Source organism: Sinocyclocheilus anshuiensis, unplaced genomic scaffold (assembly GCF_001515605.1).
Source record: "Sinocyclocheilus anshuiensis isolate Anshui unplaced genomic scaffold, SAMN03320099.WGS_v1.1 scaffold886, whole genome shotgun sequence".
NCBI lineage: Eukaryota > Metazoa > Chordata > Actinopteri > Cypriniformes > Cyprinidae > Sinocyclocheilus > Sinocyclocheilus anshuiensis.
Genome location: NW_015536542.1, coordinates 26,052 through 31,251, shown reverse-complemented (window position 1 = coordinate 31,251; position 5,200 = coordinate 26,052). Strand labels below are relative to the sequence as shown.

Below are 5,200 nucleotides of genomic sequence, written 5' to 3'. Positions count from 1 at the left end.
CCAGAGGTCACCGTAGAGATGAGATGAACACAGACACACACTCACACCCTATGACTGTATGATGAAACAGCAGTGTCATACGTTCCGTTTCTCTATACAACACTCTAATGATGGGAACTGTGCATCATCTTCCTCCAGACTAATAACTGTCAAACATGTGTAAGAATTTGCTCATTTAGGAAATGTTCAGTCTAAAGCTGTGAGAACTGATCTCAGACAAGTCTGACTTGTAAGCAATCAGCACCATGTTAGAAATGAATAATAAAAAAGAAGGCGGCTGTGAAAATAAATGTTTATCCTTTTGATCTTTTATTCAAGAAAAATCTAACCTTTCATTGAAGTAAAACAAATGAAGGAGGATCTCATTATGAAATAAATGTGTTTCTCCAATTCATGGTGGCCATAGTTATTGGCCCCCTTTTACTGAATACTATTTGCAATCTTCATTTGCCAAGATAACAAGTCTTCTTGTATAATGCCAGATGAGGTTGGAGAACGCCTAACAAGAGTTTGGAGACCATTCTTCCATACAGAATCTCTCCAGGTCCATGTTGATGCTTCTCCTCTTCAGTTCAAACCACTCATTTTCTATAGGCTTCAGGTCAGGGGACTGGGATGGCCATGGCAGAACCTTCATTTTGTGCTCTGTGACCCATTTTTGTGTTGATTTTAATGTTTGCTTTTGGTTTATTGTGCTTGTTGACTCGTACAGCTTGAATAAACTGGCAAAGACTGCTTCTTCATTATCTGTGGCTTTATTGACCACGCACGCACATCACACGGCCGTGATACATACTTAACATACGACTACCACACCGAGAGGGGGGCAGGGCCAGATAGAGAGAGGCCACGCGATCACACATAATTAGTGATGTCACACACATCGATGCACTACAGTCCTGTTGGAGGATCCAACCAATGCTTATTATAAGATTTCTAGCCGAGTCAGTCAGTTTTTGATGTTTTATCTGTTGGCATTTGATAGAATCCATGATACCATGCATCGGAACAGAAAAACGCACACAACATGAACTATGCAGTAGTATATTTAACTGTAGGCGTGGAGTACTCTTTTTACCCTTGTGTTTCCCTTAAACCCATCTTGTGTGTGCCAAAAAGCACTTTGGTAGCACTTTATTTTGATGGTCCCCTTTGAACATTCTGTTGACAATAAGTAATGTTGCACATACTGTACATGTCTACTAACTCTCATCAGAGTATTAGCAGACTGTTTGCTTAATATCTGCTAACTCTTTATTGTCATGATCTACCAACAGACATTCTACTGACTATAAGTAACTTTGCAAGTACATGTCAACTAATTCTAACCCTACCAGTCTATTAATACTCTACTAATACGCTATGAGAGTTAGTAGACATGTAGGTGCAACTTTACTTATAGTCAACAGAATGTGTTAAAGGGACCATCAAAATAAAGTGAAACCAGCACTTTTTTTGTTTCATCTGACCATAGAACCATGTCCAGTTTTAAGTTCCAGTAGTGTCTGACAACTGAATATATGCTGGAGTTTGTTTTTGGATGAGAGCAGAGGATTTGTTTTCTCCTAAAAAAAAACTCCCAAACAGCATGTGGTGATGTTGATGTGATGATCTTGATTGATTGATTGATTGATTGATTGATTGATTGTGGATGAGAGCAGAGGATTTGTTTTCTCCTAAAAAAAAACTCCCAAACAGCATGTGGTGATGTTGATGTGATGATCTTGATTGATTGATTGATTGATTGATTGATTGATTGATTGATTGATTGATTGATTGATTGATTGATTGATTGATTGATTGATTGATTGATTGATTGATTGATTGATTGATTGATTGATTGATTGATTGATTGATTGATTGATTGATTGATTGATTGATTGATTGATTGATTGATTGATTGATTGATTGATTGATTGATTGATTGATTGATTGATTGATTGATTGAGACTTTTTGACTCCAAGACTCAACTAATATCTGCAGTTCTCCAGCTGTGATCCTTGGCCACTCAAACTCTCCTCCTCATCGTGCATTAGGATGATACAGACACACATCTTCTTTCAGGCAGATATGGAACATCTCCAGTTGATTGGAACGTTTTAATTCTTGCCCTAATGGTGGAAATTGGTATTTTCGATGCTTTAACTATTTTTCTTACTGCCACTTTCTATTTAGTGAAGCTCAACTATCTTGTTCTGCACATCAGAACTATATTCTGTTGTGGTGGATGATTAATGGAATTTGGCTTGGTATTAACTCATATTTATACTCCCATGAAACAGGAAGTCATGGCTGGACAATTTCATGTTCGTAGTCACCCTGGTGTGCTAATCTGTGGAATGCAAAAGAAGATATTTTTGAACAATGGAAAAAATACTGAGACTTTTCTTTTTAGCTTTGTGTGTGTGTACTGGTTTATATATCCTGGTGGGGACTTAAACCTGACTACACACAGACTCATGGGGACTCGTGTCACGGTGGGGACCTAAATTGTGGTCCCCACAGGTACAAAAGCTTATAAATCATACAGAATTAAGTTTTTTGAAAATCTAAAAATGCAGAAAGTTTCCTGTGAGGGGTAGGTTTAGGGGTAGGGTTGGTGTAGGGCAATAGAATATACGGTCTGTACAGTATAAAAACCATTACGCCTATGGAGAGTCCCCACAAGGATAGCTGACCAGACTGTGTGTGTGTGCGTGTGTGTGTGTGTGTGTAAATAATGACCATCTTTTTTGGGTGAACTACTTTTTGTTCTGTCTAGGTTTCATTCATTTTATTATATATTTTAAGGTGCCATAGAAAGGAAAACTGTATTTACCTTGGCATAGTTGAATAATAACAGTTCTGTACATGGAAATGACATACCGTGAGCCTCAAACACCAGTTTCCTCCTTATTATGTAAATCTCGCGCATGCAAAAGACCACTGAAAAATAGGCGAATCAGAACATAACACCGACTGTGACGTTACAGTCGGGATCACTAATAGTTACGCCCCCAATATTTGCATATACCCGCCCATGTTCTATGCCAGCCGACAGCTGAACCTGCACAGCCGAATCATTAGAAGTTCTGCAGGTATTGTGAAGAAACAAGCGAGGATAATAGCAAAAATGGCAGATCATGGAAATAAATGTTATGTTCCAGGCTGTGCAGGGGATGTGATTTGTAGGGATGGGTTGGTGTCTGTATTCAGAAAGGCACGGAAGACAAATAATGCGCATTCTAATAAAATAACGCGAGCCACTAAAGGGACATTGTTAGCTGCTTGCTAGCGGTAGCCTGTTACATTACAGTACATAAGATTTCACTTACCACATAAACAGAGTAAGGAAAGATGACTGAGGATGATGGCAAATGATTTACAGATCCTGAGCACCACTGACAAGCATCTGATCTTGTCAAATGTGTGGTAAGTACTGCCGCTGTAGATTACACAGAGCACATGCTATCACAAATCTCGAAAGTGAGTGTAAAAAGTGATCGGGCATTCAAAAGCAGTTTCGATGCCCCGCATATTAATAGCGGCTCCCTGATGCCCACATTTTATATAAAGTATAATTACCCAACGATATAACTGCGAGAGACAGTATTGAAATATATATTTTCCCTGTGTTTCCTTCCTGCTGTGTGAGCTACTGAAATGAGCCGCACTGTGAAACAGCCAATCAGAGCAGAGTTCAACATTATTATTCATGACCCTTCCAAATAAGGTAAAAACAGACCACTTAATTCTAGGGACAAATCCTAGGGTTGTAAATGGACATGTAAAACCGTTTCTGGAGATTTTTTGCCCTTACCTAAGCCACATACCTTCTATGTAGATATCAGAGAACAATTTAAAATATTGTATCAATGCATTCTATGGCACCTTTATTATATTAATTTAGTTTTTATATATCCATTTTCAAAATATAATAGACTTGCAGTCGTGGATGTGTTCCAATCTGTCAGTAAAGGATGCCATCATGAAGAGAAACTGAAACAGTGTCTTGCAGTTCAGAAGAATCTGACAGTATGGAGCATATGAGTGCGACAATATTGTGAAATGGAAAAACTTGACCCATGCTATCACACCAGCAAGCAAAACTCCCCAACAAACCTCTTAGGTGAAGTAACAGTAGGATGTCAGCTCTTCCTTCCTATTTTGCTTCATTAGACAACTGGTCAACTTTAGAAGATATATTTATATAAATATACTGAATTAAAAAATAAAAAATAACTATTGATAGACTGACTTGTCCTATTGGCATATTAAAAATAAAATACTTTTTTCAGCATACACTGAATTCATATCAATTAAATGACTGACAGCAAGGTTAGAAATTAAATATCATGCAAGAAGGTTTTCAAACAGAGATTCCCCCATCTACATTTACATATATTAATTTAGCACATGACATTTACACCCACTGTCACAAATGAGTGATAAAACAGGAAAATGAAATCATTCACAAAAATAAATGCGGCTGCAATGGACTGGATGCAGCCCATGCAGTTTAAGTTCTGCTTTATTGACTATTTAAGGCGAACCGGTAAGAATCTTCAATATATTCTCTCTGACACAAGAAGTGAGAGCTGAAGATCGACTGTGACAATGAAGACACAAAGGATCCTCATGAGGAGTTTAGCAGTTGCGGTGGTCATTGCATCTGTGATCTGGACTACAACAGGTAACGGCTTTAACTGTTCATACATTATTCTATCTGATGGAAGGATGCAGAATATTGAGGCTTACTTGGTTCTTCTATCTTAGCGCAACATAAGGTGAAATCATGCTGTACTAAAGTCTCCAAAGCAAAGGTGAACGATCGCATCATCAGTTTCAGAGAGCAAATTGAAAGTCTTCCATGTGTGAAGGCCGTCATGTAAGAATCATAGCCCCTTTCTAAAGAAAACATGACACTATTAGAGATCAACAGCATCTGATGTTATATTTATGCTTTTTCAATGTTTCAACTCTCTTTGACAGCTTTAAGACTAAACAGGGAGAGTTCTGCTGTGATCCTAGACAACGATGGGTGAAGAAGAAAGTTGAGCAGTTAGTTAAAGCCAAAAAGTATGGTGTAACATCACAGTATTTGTAACAACATAAAAAGCTTATAAAGCGTATTGTGATGCATTTAGTATTGTATTCACCTTTTTTTTTTTTACAGCAGAGTTTAAAGAAACAAACACCTGACTTCCACGCCACCACCAG

At 37.9% G+C, this 5,200-nt stretch overlaps 1 long non-coding RNA gene across 1 annotated transcript; it reads left to right on the top strand.

Annotated features, from left to right (window-relative positions):
* Positions 1-4,798: 4,798 nt before the first annotated feature.
* On the top strand, positions 4,799-5,200 carry LOC107698025 (uncharacterized). Its single transcript, XR_001635295.1, has 3 exons — positions 4,799-4,868; positions 4,973-5,059; positions 5,157-5,200. It is a non-coding gene; the product is annotated as an uncharacterized LOC107698025 (long non-coding RNA).